Source organism: Dama dama, chromosome 30 (assembly GCF_033118175.1).
Source record: "Dama dama isolate Ldn47 chromosome 30, ASM3311817v1, whole genome shotgun sequence".
NCBI classification, from domain to species: Eukaryota; Metazoa; Chordata; class Mammalia; order Artiodactyla; family Cervidae; genus Dama; species Dama dama.
Window position 1 is genome coordinate 80190250 of NC_083710.1, and position 19578 is coordinate 80209827.

Genomic DNA, 19578 nt, shown 5'->3' on the forward strand with positions numbered 1-19578 from the left:
ATTTCATGCTGTTGGACATTCTTTATGCTGAATTTACCTTACAGTGACATTCTTTTCGTTTAGAAGACTTTCACCCCTTAAATCATACCCATGAGAGAATGGCTTTATTTCAGTCTGGTCTGAACTGAACGGTGTGCAGTAAGGTTTATACTATGGTATGAATGACATGTTTAAATCCTGTGATTTAAAATTGTCAGAAAAATACCATTAAGTGTTACTATTTTATTATTTATTTATTTAGGCCACATGGCTTATGGGATATTAGTTCCCTGACCATGGATTGAATCTGGGCCCTGGCAGTGAAAGTGCTAAGTCCTAACCCCTGGACCACCAGGGAATTCCCAGGAGTAACTATTTTAATTTGGGTCCTTTTTAACTTTCAGCATGAACCCACAGAAGCTGCTATATAGTTATATAGTTAGTATAATGAGTATTATATGTTGATTATATATATTATATATGTTAGTATAGTGAATATTGGGCTTCCCAGGTGGTGCTAGTGGTAAAGAACCTGCCTACCAATGCAGGTTAGACATAAGAAATGCGGGTTCGATCCCTGCGTCAGGAAGATCCCCTGGAGGAGGGCATGGCAACCCACTGAAGTATTCTTGCCTGGAGAGGTCCATGGACAGAGGAGCCTGGTGGGTTGCAGTCCATAGGGTCACAGAGAGTTGGACTTGACTGAAATGACTTAGCACGCATGCACATAATGAATATTAACCTAAATTTCTCTTCTTATGGCTAAGTTGCACTGAGATGTCATTTTACCAGGTCGGGGAGGGTGGGGGGAGGAAATGACTTTTCATCAAAAAATTTAAACTGGATATGAAAATCAAAATAATGTTATTTCATTGAAACATTACTTGGAGATGCTTGAGATATATGATAGATTCTTATCCCAGGTGGAAAGATACTTCAGGTAAAAATTAATGAGAATTCATTTAATCAGCAAATACTTACTGCATGCATACTGTGTACTAGATAAATATAAGGCTGTTACACTGGAGAAGGTGACACTTTTATGTGATAGTCACAAGTAAGTGAGATTAATTCCTGAATTAAGGTTGGTCTCCTTGGTTGTCTTTATTTTTCTTTTTTTTATTGGAGTATAATTATTTTGCAGTGTTGTGTTAGTATTCTTGCTTGTCTTTAAATTTTGTGCTTCATCTGTATGCCAGATTGCTAAAGCATTTGTTACTAAAAGATATTTCACTCAACTGTCCTAAAACAAAAACTGTGATGGAGTTAAACCATGTTCTTATAATATATTTTGTGGTGAACTTATATGATTCTTTATATTTCTCCTTTCTATATGATCATTTGAAAAATAGCTTTGTAAGTGGACGCATAACTATGCATCAAATTGAGTAGCAAATTACATGTGTTGAATAGTAAAAGATAATGTAATATAGTATTTTCCTAGGGGAAGGTTAGCTTTGCAAAAATGCAGACTTTAGCATAATTTTCAGTTCTGTACTGAGTCACCACTGGAGTGTTACTGTTAATCTGATACAGTGTTTTTCTAAGCAGTGCCTTGCCTTAATAAGAAAACTGCCCAGGTTATCTCTAAGAGTTGTTATTTCTCTGTACTTGTTTCATATTCCATGTTGGAAAGCTAGAGATCGTTGGCACAGTTCAAGTGATATCTTTCGAGTTTTTGTTGTAGAATCATCCTGTTTTACTTTTCAACTCATGATGTGTTTAAAAAAAAAAAAAACCCATCAAAATTAATACATTAAAAATTTCCCTGGACAATATCCACCTTTATATATAGTATCAAAAACTACTTCCTGTATGTATTGGCTTAGCTACTATCAGAAGCATCAGGCGTAATAAAAATTGAGTATTCCTGATAGTATATCCCTTTTTCCTGACCATGACTGAGCTTCATTTAGCATCAGTGTTATGAAAGGAGAAAAGTTGAATAGTGTACAGTAAGTAAAGGCTTTCATTGGTATTAGATTTTAATAGGGGGGAACTCCTGCTTCTAGAGTCTCAGAAGGGAGACCTGTGACCATTTACCTGTTTTTCTAGATCACGCTCTCTCCACATCAATAGGAAATTAGCCAAGAGGTAACAGTCTAGGTTAATGACACAAGAGGTAATACATATTTGTTTTCCTCACAGTAATGTGTTCATGTTTTCTGAAGGTCTTTTATTTAATTAAATTAAAAAAATAAGATATTCAAATGAGGAAAATATAGCAAATTTACAAAACTCTATGTAGGTACCCTATTAAAAAAAGAAAAAAGTAGTAGATACAGCTAAATCTCTTCTTTACATCATCCCATTCTGCTCTCTTCCTCTCTGGAGATGACATCTATCGTGAAGGTGCCTTGTGTCTTTCTTGTATATGTTGTTACAGTTTCAATGTTCCATAATAATAATGAAATATTTAATGTACCATAATAATGATGAAAAAGAAAGATGTGAAAAAATAAATATCAGTACTTAATGATATCATTTATGTAAGATTTTAAAATATACAGGGCAAAAACAATTCCATTTACAGTAGCATCAAAAAGAGTAAGATACTTAGGAATAAACTTAAACATAGAGGACAAAGACTTGCACACTGGAAAATATAAAATGTTGCTGAAATAAATTAAAGAGGACAGAAATAAATGGAAAGCCATCTCATGTTCTTGGATTTGAAGACTTAATGTATGCTATAATGTCAGTATACTCAAAGCGTATAGATTCAGTGTCATCCCTATCAAAATCCCAACAGAATTTTTGCAGAAATAGAAAAAAATCCAAGCATTCATATGAAATCTCAGGGATCCCCCAATAGTTAAAACAATGTTGAAAAAGAAGAACAAAGTTGGAGAACTCACACACATTCTGATGTCAAATTTTATTTAAAACTACAGTAATCAAAACAGCATGAACACCAGTAAGACAGACACACAGACCAAGAGAATAGAGAGCCCAGAAATAAACCCGTGGATAAGTAATCAAGTGATTTTTGACAGGAGTGCTAAGACCATTCCATAAGGAAAGGACAGTCTTTTCAACAAATAGTACTGAGAAAATTGGATATCCACATGCAAAAGAATGAAATTGGACCCTTAACCTTACTCCTTATGCAAAAGGAGTTCAAAGTGTATTTATTACAGACCTAAATGAAAAACCTAGAGCTATAAAACTCTTGGAAGAAAATAGTCATTACATTGAACTTGATAATTTCTTGGTTATGACATCAAAAGCACAGGCAAGAAAAGAAGATCACGTAAGTTAGACTGCATCAACATTTATAACTTTTGTGCATCAAAATCAGTGAGCGAAAAGGCAGTGCACGGAAGGAGGGAAAACACTTGCATATGCAGGATATATTTGCATATTACTCAGAATATATAAACTAACTCAGCAGCAGAAACAACCTGTTTTAAATGTGGACAAAGGATTTATTACAAAGTTAAAAATATCTACTTTAGTAGATAAATAAAAGAATTATTAAGAGAGAGACAATTAGCAGGCAGTATAATGGAGTGATTTGGACACTGTGTTTTTGTGTTAAGAAGAGCTGTCTGCTCTTAGGAAGTTAATTCCTCTAAATTTCAGTTTCCTCATCTGTCAAATGGAGATAAAGTATAATGTCTTTTAATGGGATAGAGTGAAATGATATGTCTAAAGAGCTTGAAATATTGTCCAGAACAAATTAAATGTTGGTTATTAGTAGTGCTAAAAGTATTACAATAAAAATGTAAATTATTACCAAAAATAAAGTGAAATAAATAAAAATGGGCAATGAACTTGAATAGACATTTCTTTAAAGAAGATACACAGATGACTGATAAAACATGTGAAAAGATGCTTGACATCACTAATCATCAAGGAATCACAAATCAAAACTATAATTGGAGGCCAATTCATAGCAGTTAGGGTGGCTACTATCAAACAAAGCTCCAGAAGATGGTAAGTGTTGGCGAGTATGAATGAAATTGGAACCCTTGTGCACCGTTTATGTAGCTGCTGTGGAAAGCAGTGCTGTGGCCTGTGTAAAAAGTTAGGCGTTGACACGATCCGGCAGTCCACCCCACTGCTGGGTGTGTCCCAGACAGTTGGAAGCAGGGTCTTGAAGAGAGACTGGCACACTCGTGTTTAGCAGTCTTAGTCACAATAGCCAAGAAGTGGGAGCAGCCCAAGGGTCCAGTGACAAGTGAATGGGTAAGCAAAATATGTACATGAAATGAAGTATTATTTAACCTTTATTTATTTATTTTTTGTGTGTGTAATAAAGTTTTATTAAAGTATAAAGGAGATAGAGAAAGCTTCTGACATAGGCATCAGAAGGGGGCAAAAGAGTACCCCCTTTGCTAGTATTAGCAATGGAGTTACATACTCTCCAATGAATCCAAAGAATGTCTGGAGGCTGCAAAGACCTCACCAGACCCACTCCCATACATTTACATTTACATTTTAAGATAACAGAGTTGGCCAGAAGGTTTAATCCAAAGATTGTCCTCAGGCAGGATACATCCTTGTAAAGTTAACCTTTAAATGGAAGAAAATTCTGACACATTTTATCAGACCTCATTACAAATTTGATACAGACCACTGCAAATTAGTATTTTACTGAAAGTTTTTTCAGTAGGGAGGATGAAAATTTGGGGAAATAAAGCAAGCAGTGAAAAATCAGTAAAAGATATTTTATGTATTTTAGGTTTTTATTCTAATGCTGAATATATGTCAAAATGAGTAGCATTAAGAAAAGAACCTGATATGTACAAGGCTGAGATATTATTTAGTTTATTAAGGTGATAGACTCATATATGTAAAAAACAAATCTCGTTTATAGTATTTTCATGACTGCCTTCTGGATTCCCAAGATGTTTCCCATTTCTCTTTTATTCTGCATAGCACAAAACTGGAAAATATTCATGTGTTTATGTTAAAGATAATGGACTTAAATTCATGTTGAAGAAAAATGTCAGAGTACTCTTGACATGATGAAAATTAGTTTGGGAATTTGGGCTTCCCAAGGATGTAAAAATGAATACTGTACATGCTCTGAAAAATCTTTTTGCTCAGTATTTCATGTTAACTACTAATAAACTGTTCCCCGGGTGGCTCGGTAGTAAAGAATCCACCTGCCAGTGCAGGAGATGCGAAAGACATGGATTCGATTCCTGGGTTAGGAAGATGCCCTGGTGCAGGAAATGGCGAGAACACTCCAGTGTTCTTGCCTGGAAAATTCCCTGGATGAAGTAACCTGGCAGACTACAGTCCATGGGGTTGTGAAGAGTGGGACCCAACTGAGCACACGCAGCACTAATAAACCAGAAAAAAGTTGTAGTGATCCTATTGAATTAGAGATTCTTTGTTATAGTGAATGACTGATAGGAAATTTTCTATGGACCTTGTGAAATGCTTCTTAAGAATAATCAGAATCCTTAGACTATTGAATTTTGTCATATCAATGTAATGTTTATGTTATTGGTTATAAAGAAAAATTAACATTAAATATTAAGGTCAAGAAAAACAGCACGTTGCTTTTTTTTAAAAAACTCTTTTCGGTTTATTTTCCTAAATGAGATTTTTTTTGACTTCTTATATACAGGTCAAAACTTAACTTTTTCATAGGCATAAAACTTTGCTACAGTTTTAAATTGTGGTCACAGTCCTTTCCTTCTTCCACTTTCAAGTAAGTTTTGTATTGATAAAATTTATACTAAAAGTTAAACGGCAGAGATTGATTTCTAGAGCAGCAAACTAACTATAATTGTTGAATATTATAAAAAAGTCTCTACTTACAGACTATATACTGTTGTATGTCAAAAATTCTACAAAAGCCATTAAGAAACTGCTACAAACAATACAGCAGGTTTAGCAGGGGTGCAGGAAACAAAACATATAAAAATCAGTAGTGTTTCTACTCACTCTCAGTGAGCACTCCAAAAATAAAATCACGAAAACAATTTCATTAACAAAAGCATCCAACGGATAAAATACTTAGGAGTAAATTTAACAAAAAAAGTGCAATACCTATATTGTGAAATCTACAAGCTATTGAAAATTTATGAATTGAAGTGACTTAGTTCATGAATTGAACGACTTAACATTATAAGGGTGGCAGTACTTTCCAAATTGGTCTACAGATTCAAGGCAATTTTTACCAGAATCCAAGCTTTATTTTTGTCAGAAATTGATGCTGACATTCAAGCTGATACTAACATTCAAATAGAAATGTAAAGAATCCAGAAGAGACCATATAATCATGAAAAAGAGAATGAAGTTGGAGAACTCACTTCCTCCTTTCAAAACTTATTATAAAATTGTCTTTAAATCAAGACCGTGTAGTATTTGTGTAAAGAAACAGATCACTAGAATAGAATTGAGAATCCATAAGCAAGCCCATGAATGTATGGTCAAGTGATTTGTGACAAAGGGGTCAGAGTTATTCAGTAGGAAAAGAATAACCTTTTTAACAAGTAGTGCTGGAACAATGAGGCATCCATGTATATAAGAAGAATGAAGTTGACTCCCTACCTCATATTGAATTAATATAACAAAATCCCACATGGATAAAAGATGTGAAGTATGAGAGATAAAGCAATAAAACTCTCAGAAGAAAACCATGGGAGTACATCTTCGTGACCTTGCATGTGGCATTGGTTTCTTAGATTTGACCCAAAAGCACAAGCATCAAAAAAAATTATTTTGATGCTTGTCAAAATTTAAAACGTTGCTTCAAAGAATACTAACAAGAAATTGAAATGACAAACCACAGAATGGAAAAAATATTTTCAAATAATATATCCAGCGAAGCATTTGCATTTAAAATACATAAAGAACAGTTAATACTAAAGACAATAATAAAGCTTAATAATAAAGACAGTATAGTATAAAAATAGGCAAAGAACCTAAACAGGCATTTCTGAAAGAAGATACCCAGTTGTCAGTAAGCAGATACACAGGTGTTCGGCATCCTTCGTCATCAGGGGTGTGCAGATCTAAAGCGCAGTGAGATGCAACGTCACACCTACCAGAACGGCTGCGTAAGCAAGTCAGATAATAGCAAGTGGGGTTGAAGATGTAGAGAAATTGGAACCCTCACACACTGTTGGTGAGAGTGTAAAATGAGGCAACCACTTCGGAAAACAAGCTGGTCTTTCCTCAAAAAGTTACACATCTAGGTTATCCAGAACCTCAGTTCTATCATGAGTATTTTATCACGAATATTTAAGTATTTTTAGACTTACTTATCGGAGAAGGCAATGGCACCCCACTCCAGTACTCATGCCTGGAGGGTCCCGTGGATGGAGGAGCCTGGTAGGCTGCGGTCCATGGGGTCGCTGGGAGTCAGACACGACTGAGCAACTTGACTTTCACTTTTCACTTTCATGCATTGGAGAAGGAAATGGCAATCCACTCCAGTGTTCTTGCCTGGAGAATCCCAGAAACGGCGGAGCCTGGTGGGCTGACGTCTATGGAGTTGCACAGAGTCGGACACTTCTGAAGTGACTTAGCAGCAGCAGCAGCAGACTTATTTATATCTTTGTTACTGTGGTGGATGTAGTTTACCTTTCAAATAATATTTCATGTAATAATTTTTCTAAATAATAGTTCCCGGGCTAGATGTCAGCAACTAAAAGACAAATAGGAGTATGTATTTATTTACCCTGTCTACAAAACAATTTGGTAACATTGATACTCTTCAGCCTACTAATTCTGCCTCCAGAAATTCATTCCAAGGAAGCCGCGAAAAATTGCTAATATGAACATGGTATTGTGTTGGGAAGGAAAAGATGTATTCATGGCAGTTTCCCTCAGAGATAGCCGGGTAAGCAAACTCACTTACAGTAAAGGAGGCTTGAAAGTGATTGAGATACAGCGATAAATGCTTTAATGGAGGTGCCTTCAACTAATTAAATCCATGAGAAAGAAAGAAGAAAGCAGTCATCTGCCTGGGGGAAAGGAACGTTGTAGGGGAAGATGCAAGTTTTCGTTGGCTGAGATGACTAATGAATAACCACTTAGAACATGATTTTCGCATAAGCCAGGACTTGAGTCTAAATCACAGTATAAGAAGGTGAGGAAAAACACTGAGACATGTTGGCGTGGGAGAGCAAAGCTTGTGGAGACATCTTTTATAGATAATTTTGATTTTTTATTATGGGAATGTTTTGCTTTCTTTAGAGCAAAGCTTGTGGAGACATCTTTTATAGATAATTTTGATTTTTTATTATGGAAATGTTTGCTTTCTTTACTTTACTGTTAAGATTTTCTATAAATAGTAGAGTTAGAGGTTTTCTTGTCTTGTTCTAATTATATTGTTTTCTGATACTTACTTTAGCCTATTCAAAGGTATCTTCATGAAACAGCTGATTACTTTGGTCTGTTCTATAGAGTTTGTGTCTTGTCTGAAGCACTTTGTTAAACACTTCACCTGTGTTCTAAATGAGATAGTAATAAACTGCAAGGTCAATGTCATTAGCTCTAGTTAACAGAAGAGTTGGAAACTGAGGTTTGGAAATACTAAAGCCGAAGTCACACAGCTTAGGAATGTAAGATTTAAGATTAAACTCATATCCGTGTGATTCCAAGGCCTATGAACTGGTACCTCTCTGCATCTGACTTTACAAAGTACTTTTGCTAGAGAAAATTCAGAGAAACAGTAGCACCAACTTGGAAAATTAGCTCTGTTAGACTGTGGACACATCTTTGTTAATCTAAGAAATAATACACTTCTAGCCAGAGTAGTTTTGTCACATGATAATAAAAAGTTTCTTTGTGTTAAACATTAAGGCTCAAGTCATTCCATTTAAAGGCAGCCTAGAAGGCATCACAGGAGTGTGAGTAAATCACAGTATTACATAATGTACAGTTTCACAAAGTGAACAGTTAGAGATACTGGTTAAGAGTAGTTTGTCAGAAAGCATTTTCAGTGTCTTACTACTCTTATAGATGTTAACATATTTTTCAAGTTATATTAAAGTTCAAAGTATTGATTTTTCGTGGTAATTTTACAGTCTTATCCAAGCAAGTAGTAATTTTTTAGAGCAACACAAGATTTGAAATACATAAGATATTGCATCTATAAGATTCTGTTTGTGCTTGTGTTTTGTTTTAAAAGATTTTGCTTGTGCTTGCATTTTGTTTTACCGTTCATTTTGGTTGATGTAAAATTGTCTCAACTTGAGATGCCTGTGGTGGAGGGAGGGAAATGTTTTGTAATAGTCATATTATTGAAATTGCCACCCTATATTTTTCTTCTCAAAGGAAGAATATGTTGATGAGCATAAGAATAAAAAATAATAATTACATATGGATGCATAATAAGAAATAATTATATATGCATTGTGTGAGGTTTTTCTTTCCCTAGTATAGCCAACTCTTTCCCATTTGTTCTACCACTATGCATTTTGTTCTAGATTTCCTAAGAAAACATTCCACCAGAGTTTGTTTTGATATTTAGAGAACACTTTGAAAATGTAGTTTTAAGTAGAATTGAGTATTTTTTATGTAACATTTTTCAAAAAGATGAAGAATAAAACGAACTTAGTACATACCACTAAATAATCTTGTGTACAAATTAACTCTTCATGTTTTCAAATATTAATGAAAAGAATCTTTTTTTTTTAGTTCTACTAGTTTATTGCTACCAACTCATCTCCTTCTACCCTCCTCATGCATGCGTGCTCAATCACGTAACCTCATGGACTGCAGCCCGCCAGGCCCCTCTGTCCATGGGCTTTTCCAGGCAAGAATACTGTAGTGGGTTGCCATTTCCTTCTCCAGGGAAAAGAATCTTAAGTACATCTTCAGTAAGAGTTTATACCTGCATTTTACATCATAATCTTGTTTTTATCCCATTTGCAGAGAGTAATGCTAAATCATGTAGGTACTAGAATTTGTATAGGGACATGGTTAAGAATCATGATTGTTCTTTAAAAAAAATAATTTTCAAATACCCTCCTTAGGAAAAAAAAAATTATTGTTACATCTGTCTCTCTTCCTCTGTGTCAAAGAATAGATTTTTATTCCTGAATGTAGGAGAGGGTCAAATAAACAAGATTGTAGAGAAATAAAGTCTGAAGAGTACACAGCTTGATCTGTTTACTTTTTAAATGCCACCTTGTTCAGTGGATCTCGGACGGCTCTTGTGAACCATAGGACTAGATTTCACAGAAGGATGAGGCTCCTGCCCATGTAATCTGGAAAACTGCTTGTCTAATGGGGTGCACAGGTGCACCCGTACCCTCTTGAGTGACTCAGTCGTGTTGTGCTCAGGAGTGAAGTAACTTGTTATGTGACTAAATGAAGGGGAAAAAGAAGTTATGAAAGCCAGCTTCTTTGGAAATGAAAAGCCTAATGGTATAGGTTGTTATCACATTAAGGTTGGCAAATACTATAATTAAAACTTCAAGTGATTTTTAGTGTTGCTGCCTGGTTTCAGCCACTTTCTGATAAATTTTATTTGGAATCAAATTTTCAGTGTGGACACCAGATATTCAGGTTGAGTTCAGTTCAATTTTATAAGCACTTACAGATAATCCATAGTAGTCCAGTAGCCTTTTATGGACACTGGTAAAAGTTCTATCACAAAAAGTTATTGTAAGTCATTTAATTTATTTTGGCATGATACTGTTGGCCTCTCAGACTTATTTGTACATAAATAAACAGTGAAGAAAACAGTTGAAGTGCCTTTGCTGAGTGGCTCAACCATTAGATGAATTTCAGTACATTTGTAGCCACTCTACCTTTACCATTTGGCTGTAATATAGTTTCATAGCCATTTATTGGATACTTCAAATGACATAGTTCCTGGAGAACCAGTAGTAATCAAGAGAGATGATGTCTGACTCTCTGTAAAATTTGTCATCTGTAGAGGGTGATGGGGACAAAGGCTGTCCTTCCTTCAATGTATGTGAAGTGTTTAACATTGTGCTTGAGACAAGGCACATGTTCTATAGAATAGAATAGAAACAATCAGTTGTTTCATGAAGATACCTTTGAACAGGCTAAAATGAGAATATCGTTAGAACGAGACAAGGAAATCTCTGCCTGTACCATGCAGATAAAGGCTGTGTCAGGTAGAACGAGTGGACGATGGGGGAGGCGGATGCTGTGGAGACCACCCGGTGTGGGGCGGGGTCTGACCTGGACATGACGGGGCTGTGCGTGGACTCAGGAAGGAACTAAAGGCCAAACGGAGTCCTGTGGAAGTCGACGGCGGGAGGGGAGGGAGGCCGAGAGGTCAGAGTTTGAAAGCCTAAGTAAAAAGTGTGAAAAGGGCTAAAAGATTGTGTGATATGTCTGGGGAAATGGAAGAGTTGAAACATGGAAAGCCTGTAGGGGACCTGGTGGCTGGGAGGGAAGGTGGTGAGGGGAGCGGTGTGGGGGTGATGCCAGAATGAAGCGAGCAGAGACCCAGTGATGTGGGGATGGGAGACGGCAGCCTTACCATGTGTTCACGCAGAGGATAGCAGCCCTGACCATCTCCCTGCAAGATGCAAGCTGGGTTGAGAAACATTAATTTTTGTTAGAAGGAAACTTGCCCTACTCTACCTGTAGTGTTCTTTCAAAGAAACAAAACACTTTTATGAATAGGTTAAATACAGGATAAATATCCACTGCATATTCTGTTTGGAAGTTTTGAAAATCAGTTGTTGCTCAGTCGGTAAGTCGTGCCCAACTCTTTGCGTTAATGGTATGGATTTATCTGGAGAGCAGGGAGAACCAGAGAAGGCCTGCCTTCAGGAAGCTGGATCTGAGTTACCTGTGAGAAAGAACACCCTCAGGCTGCGCTGCGGAGAATAGCTTGCAGGAGTGCAGGGTGAAGGAGACGTGTTAGCGTCCACTGGGGCAGCACTGCGGATAGGAGGCACTAGTGACCTCAGCTCTGATTATTTTGGCAGTGGGAAAAAATACATCGATAGTAGAGACTTAAAATGTAGAGTTAGCTGTACAACATTTGTTGAGTAGTAATAATATTCTGAGTTTGTTAATTCTAGCCCTCTCTTATCAGAACAATTTAGAAGTATGTTCTAGAGAATACTGTTGGTGAACGGAGATTTCTAGGAAGTCTAAATTGTGTTTAAATTGATAACTTGTGAGGATTAATAGACTCTACCTTGGTCACTGTTACGAATGAATAAATTTGTGTTGTTGTTCAGGCGTGTCTGACTCTGCGGCCCCATGGACTGCGGTACACCAGGCTTCCCTGTCCTTCACCATCTCCCGTAATTTGTGTCATATTTTTGGTAAACACTTGTTTGATGTCAGATTCTTTTACTTAACTATTTCTGGTGAAGTTGAGAGGTTTTGTGGTTAATGGTTACTGTCTTGTCTTTGGCATTGTTTTTACCTGAGGAAGCGGTAAGAGAGTTCAGGTCTCTTAAGTGGCCAATTAGTCACTTGCTATCATATGATAGTATTTAATTCCTTCATTGCATTTATTATCATAAACTTTAATTATACCTTCTGTTTTTCCATTTGATTAAGTTCCATCTCTTCACACTAAAATATACTCTTTATAAGGATGGGGACCTTGTCTTGGTGGTTATGCCTTGTACTTCTCAGGAAGTATTTGTTGAGAGAGAGGGATGGGAGGAGGGGAGTAAGGGCGGAAGAGAAGGAGAAGTGGAGAGAGCTTCCTGTATCATTTGAGATTAGCTGGAATATTCTGCGAGTAACAGCTGCTCTAATATTGCAAGGACTTAAAACACCCACAGTTTGTTTCTTACACGTTAAATGTCCTTTGTTTGTCTGCTTGGGTCTCCCTGACTAGGAGGCTTGGGCTGTCATGTTGCTAGTTGCTCTGACCAAGGGAAAAAATGAGCATGGGGAGTCATGACTGGTTCTTGGAGCTTCAGCCAGCATCCTTCCGCTCATGTTCCATCCCATCACAACAGTGGGTCGTGTGACCATGCTCCTCCTTTAGGGGATGGGAGATGGCAGTCTTTCACGTGGAGAAGAGCAGCCCTAACCAGCCACCTCCTTGCAAGATACCAGTTGAGTTGAAAAACATTCATTTTTGTTAAAAAGAAGGTTGCTTACTATATACAGTAGTTGCTTTTGAGGAGACAGAACACTTTGACGAATGGATTACATGCAGGATGAACATCCACTGCATACTCAGCACTGACAGGCAGGTTTTTTTTCACCACTAGCGCCACCTGGGGAGCCCTAGTGGCTCAGATAGTAAAGAATCTGCCTGCAATTCAGGAGACCCAATTTTGATCCCTGGTTTGGGAAGATCCCCTGGAGAAGGGAATGGCTACCCACTGCAGTATTTTTGCCTGGAGAATTCCATGGACAGAAGCCTGGCAGGATACAGTCCTTGGGATTGCAAAGAGTCAGACACGACTAAGCGACTAACACTTGGGACACCCAAGATTGCTGGGTGATTAAAGAGGGCAAGGCTGGAAGCCCTGGGTCTCCTAATGGCTAGTCCTTCTCTTTATAGTGAGCTTTCTGCAGTGGAAAGAAACACTTAAATTTAGCATCGGTGCAGATGGTGTTAGTTTTATCTCTATAATATATTGGGGGGAAAAAAGTATTGAATTTCTCCTATTTGGGAGCTTTTTGCCTACTGTCACATCTAATATTCTTTCTTAAGGAAAAAAAAAAAAAGATATAGCTTAAAAAAGGGTGATTCCTCTGTATATGAGCTTCCCACAACCAATTACAGAAGGTTTGAAAGACTTGGGAAGATAGATACAGACAGTAAGACTGCGTCATTCTGTTGGGATAATATTTCAAATTCTGAATATAACTTTTTTTTTTCTACCACTTTACAGACCAAATATTGGCTATTAAATGTGATATTTTGTCAAACCAGTGAGGTTTTAAAGTGTTGTGTACCCTCTGCAATCTTTTATTAACTATTCAAGAATCTTAATGGAACATCAAAATCCTGGCTTTATGTATCAAAAAGAAAGCAATAGCCATGCAATCATGGTTAATTCATGTATTTTTTTTTTTAACAACTTCCGCTCAGCACATATATGAAGCACTTTAAATCCTGATGCATCTCCGGTGTTATTTTTGATATCTTGGAGAAGATCCACAAAACTATAGAGTTGGAAGCTGGAAAGAAATTTCAGGTAGCAATAAGTAAACATGTCCTAACTCTGATTCTTCAGTAATGAAATAGTGTAAACTCTTAACATTCCTTTTATGGAGCTTTGTAGCCCATGAAAACAGCATTGTCATAGAGCCTCGATGTGCGTCATTTGTGACTGAAGGTTTTGATATCTTTGCAAAAGGCAGACGGGTGCTTTCCTTTGAAATGTGTGAGGCGGTTTGAGATACAGCTCCTCAGATGGATTTAATTAGTCCTCCATAGGACTGGATGTCCGCTTGCTGCGGCTGAATTCTCATTTCATTCACCCATAACTAGAAACACCTCGCTTCAAACGGGTTTCTTCAAAGAAAGAGGGGTTTAGGGTTCTATGTTTTACTGCTTTTTGATGTCGGTTTCCTTTAACTGAGAAGACCTTATGTTTATACAACTGTTATTATTAAGAAAACATAGCTTTCTTTGCAAAGGCCCTTTTGTCTCAGTGCTGGGTATTGGTGGAAGTCCGAGACCTGTGGAATAGATCTTGCTCTGTGTGTGTGTTTGCATATTTTGCTTCAGAGAGGCGTGAACTGAAAATGGGACATAAGCTTGTGAAAAAAATTCTCTATTAAACACGAAGTTTGAAAGCAGAATAAGGCGAAAACCGGTACCAAATACGTTAATAAGGCAGATGTTTGATTCAGAAGCTTCTAATATTAACCACAAAAGCAGAGCTAGTCAACTATCTAAAGTTTTCATAACTCACATAGTAATTGTAATTTTGATTTATTCTGCCTACAGTGCAAGCTCATGGTATGCTTTCAATAAATAGGTTGAAAGAATGAAAACATATATTCTATGGTAAAAGTATATATTTTAAAAAAATTTGCTACTACTACTTTTTAAAATTACCCTTAAAACTTAACATTTCATTAGTAGAGCTACTTGAATGTCCCCTGAAAATAATGCCATTCTCCGGTTAGTGTGTCTAAGGGTCTGGCATAGTTCATCATCAAGGCAGTTTTTTTCTCCCATGCCCACGATTCTAATTACATTTCAGGGGGTTGTGCTCTGTCCGAGAATCTGGGTCATTCTTTAGGATGAAATGCTTCAGGGGATTTTGGGGGCTTTTCACTCACAGGCACAGGTTTGCATTCTCGAAAAGCTTCCCTTGCTCTAACGTGCTGATTTGTATAAATATCCTAAAAGATATTTTTAAACTTCTTATTAATCTTTCCTTTCCTTGGAAATATCAAGTTAATTTAGACTATTCAAGCCTAAAATCGTCCCAAAGCCACAGATCGCACTGAAAAATACATATTAATATATTCCACAAATTCTTTTGGTGTCTTGTTTCAGTATTCCATCCAAGAATCTGTAGAATCTCAGGCTTATATTTCCGTTTTCTGCAAGTCATAGATGATCTTTCCCATCTTATTCATCAGATTCAGTTCTTAACTGTGCCAGTTTCCGAAACTCAAAGGTCAGGCATGTTCCACCATTGAAGACATGAGAAAAAGATACACAAAGGCTTAAAACAGTTTTAAAAAATACTTCGAACAGTGCTCACCATAAGTCAGAAAGAGATTTCCCTGAGAGGACCAACATACTGTGGGGAAATGATCTCTGTTCTTGATTCTGTGTGTTTTTTGTGACTATTTTGTGGAATTCCTAGTGTCAGGAGAACTGTGGACATATGGTTCAGGAATGTTTTGTTACACATGTATGAACAGAATGATTTTATACAATTTTATGGATGAGATTTACTTCAGAAGTTCTTTTAATGGTTCTGTCTTTTGTACAGTGTTCATGGCTTCACAGCATTATTATCTCTTGCAAGTGCCCTAAAAATCTTGGTAGAAATAGAAAATCTCCAATACAAAGGACAGAACATTTGTGAATTATCTTGTATATACATTTGCAGGACAATGTGTTAGGGAACCCTACTTCTAGTATTTGAAGTTAGTATCATATTACAGTGATCATGTTTTCTATTCTGCAGGCTGGGGTAGTTTTATAAAAAGAAGCATCCGTCACATGCATACTGGGACACAGGCAGTCATATGCCCCCTCCCTTATTTTCAGTTGTAAAAATTAACTGTCTGCATTTACTAATAAGGTTTAGTTTGGGGCGTGGTAAGGGTGTAGTAGAGAAACAGTCATGTAACATTACTTAAAAACAAACAAACAAACAATTTTTGAAGATAAACAGTCCCTAACCTCTGGAAAAGCCATTTAACCCATCTGAGACACTGCAGTAATAATATTTTATATAAATGCCAGTACAGAGGAGAACATAAAGTCCTTGAGTCAAATGGACTTGAGTTTAAATACTAGTCCTGAGACTGCTGACTGTCAAACCAGCAGCAGTTACTTATCTTTTCTGAGTCTTCCTTTTCCTCATCTATAAAATGGATAATAAACTTCAGTGCGTGTGTGCTAAGTCTTTTCAATCGTGTTCGACTCTTTCGCAACCCCATGGACTGTAGCCTGCCAGGCTCCTCTGTCCATGGGATTCTCCAGGCAAGGATAATGGAGTGGGTTGACATTTCCTTCTCCAGGGGATCTTCTCAACCCAGGAATCAAACCTGAGTATCTTAGGTCTTGTGCATTGGCAGGTGGATTCTTTACAGAGTTTTGTTAAAATCAAATAAGATAAAGTATGTAAAGTCTCTAGTACAGTGGCTGGCATGTAGTAGGTATTCAAGGAGCCATCTCCCTTCCCCCTTAAATAGAGACAATTTGCTTTTTGAAAGAATCTAAAATAGCGTTTACTTTGCAGACAGTTCTTTTCCATTCTGTGAAAAATTCGTGGAAAGTTTGAACAGTAAGACTAAAACGAAAATGTGCACCCATACTTTAGTGAGGTTTGTGGGTATCAATTAATATTCTAAGATTCTAAAATTCTCTGCTTAGAATGGTATTCTTTGTTTATGTTATGAAGCCCTTTTTGGGGCCACAATAAAATACCTGGAGAATGTTATAGAGATAACCTTTGCCTCTTGTGGTTCACTTTGGGAGATTTTCTCTGGGAGGCTGCTGAGCCAGTCACTGTTGTCCTCCCGCCCCTTGCTGGCCTGGGACCCTGCTGTGGTTTGAAAGGCCACTAGTTCTGCAGTTCCTGCTCCCCCCACTCTCGGGCACACCTGCATGGTTACAGTGCCCGGCTGACAGAATCCAGCTCCTCGGGGGGACTGCCCTTCTTTCAAAGCCTTTCTCTTATCCATGGGTTGTCGCTCCATCACTCAGTTGTGTCCGACTCTCTGCAGTCCATGGCTTCCCTGTCCTTCACCATCTCCCTGTCCATACTCTACCCATTCTGAAAAACTCTGGGCACCATGGAATTACCACACAATTATTACAGTGACCATGCTTCTCAATAAAATACTGACCTTTGTTACTGTAATTTCCCTCCAAATGACTTTATCTGCAACTATCTAAACTGGCTTGGTTGAGGTAATTGGATGAATCTGGGTTTGGACATGCTCCTTCACTAACTGTGGAACCATAAACTCTTATTTTAACTTCTCTAACCTCAAATTTGGCATCTGTTAAACGTGGTTAATAGCACCCCCATTGAAGGCCTACTCTGAGGATTCAGTGAGTTTAATGTTTATTAAAATATCTGATGCATGTTCGCCACTCAATGAGTGTTCCTTTTCTTCAATTTAGGCTCATTTTTTTCTAAATAAAGCTTCCCTGGTGGCTCAGATGGTAAAGAATCCGCCTGCAATGCAGGAGACCTGGGTTTGATCCCTGGTTTGGGAAGATCCCTTGGAGGAGGGCATGGCAACCCACTCTAGTATTCTTGCTTGGAGAATCCCATGAACAGAGGAACCTGGCGGGCTGCACTTCATGGGGTTGCAGAATCAGACACGACTGAGTGACTAACACACACTTTGTGAACAAGTGACAAAAGCTTAGCTGCAAAGAAAACCAAGGGCCATTCATAATCTGGCTGTTGCCATTACTGGAGTTTCTAGTCTGTTTCAGTATTGTTTTCTTTTTTAAAGGCATTTTATCTCTAAGATAGAATTATAAAATAAACCATGCCACTTGTTTCTAACTCAGTGTTGAAATCTCACAAAGGTAGACATACTGCTTGAAATTACAAGATACAGTGCAAATGAATTGGAGTGCGCTTTGTGTGGATGTATTTGCTCTCAGCCCTGTTGCCACGTCAGCATGATGATGGGTTTATATTGCTCTTGCTTCATTTTGTTGCTTGGCTTTTTCTAAAACCTGACTGTGTTTAGATGTGCAATGTATGGTTACTTGTGGAACAAGAGTAAGGAAACCAGCTGGAGATTAAACACAGCACAGTCCTCTTTGTAAGCAGCCATGGACAAACTTGTGAGAAGCTACCAAATTCACCCACCTAGATAAAAAGTACTTATGCTTAGCTTTCAAAATCTAATGATGACTACCTGAAAATTAGCTTAAATGTTATCTCTTTAATCATACAGGTCCAGCTCAATTAATAGAGGACTTGTGGTTGCTTATTGTTTTTATGGTTGTTTGAAATAAGGTTTGGAAGAATTTGTGATTCTCTTTATAGGCCGCTACCGACAACACCAGCCAAGTGTGAGAGTAGTGGTAATTGGCAAAGTTGCTGGTGCTGGGTATTGTTCTCCATTGGTTTAACTTATCAGAGATTGAGGAAAGATCTGTTTTGTTTCATTCCACATACTGATTTAGGTATACTGATGGATGTTGTTTAGTTTAGTTTAGTCTGTCAGCAATAAATCAAGGCTTTCAGGTTTCGTCTGTTCTGTTGGCTTTTAAATGATCATGTGTCCACACGATGGCACATCACATATTGAGAACTTCAGCTCAGTGCGGAGGGGTTTCTTTTTGCTGTTGAGTTTAGCATACCAGTTTAGAGTTAAGCTGTAGTGCAAAAAAATACACTAACTTGGGCTTCCCTTGTAGCTCAGCTGGTAGAGAATCACCTGCAGTGCAGGAGACCCCAGTTTGATTCCTGGGTGGGGGAGATCCCCTGGAGAAGGGATAGGCTACCCACTCCAGTATTCTTGGGTTTCCCTGGTGGCTCAGCTGGTAAAGAATCCGCCTGCAGTGTGGGAAACCTGGGTAGGCTACCCACTCCAGTATTCTGGCCTGGACAATTCCATGGACATGGAATTCCATGGGGTTGCTTGGTTAGTGTACCAGCTTGGAGTTAAGCTGCAGTACAAGAATTACACTGACTTACCAGGAGGATATTCTTGCTTGCACTCCATATGTATCATTTGCTTATTCAAGCATGTAAAACTTCAACAAGGGGAGGTAATTTTGCTTAAGATTTCTTGATTCCAATTGTTCTGCTACTTGGCACTGGGTGGATAAAGGGAAAAAAAATCATATTGAAAGCATTGTTCAGTTAATGAAGTTGCTTGTCCTTTTTTGTGCCAAATTTGGCAGGTAAAATTACCATTTATTCTACTTGTTAGAGCTGGAGAATAGATTGTTGAGGAAAAGTAGCAATTTAAGTAATGACACTAGATAGAATGTGCTATGTTATATGCATCTCCCATACTTTTAGATATTGACATGCAATTTTTATTTCT

General features: G+C 37.6%; 1 protein-coding gene across 2 annotated transcripts in view; it reads left to right on the forward strand.

The window, feature by feature from the left end:
- Positions 1 to 19578, forward strand: part of PCCA (propionyl-CoA carboxylase subunit alpha) — a 349630-nt gene that overhangs the window by 226884 nt on the left and 103168 nt on the right. The window lies entirely within an intron of this gene.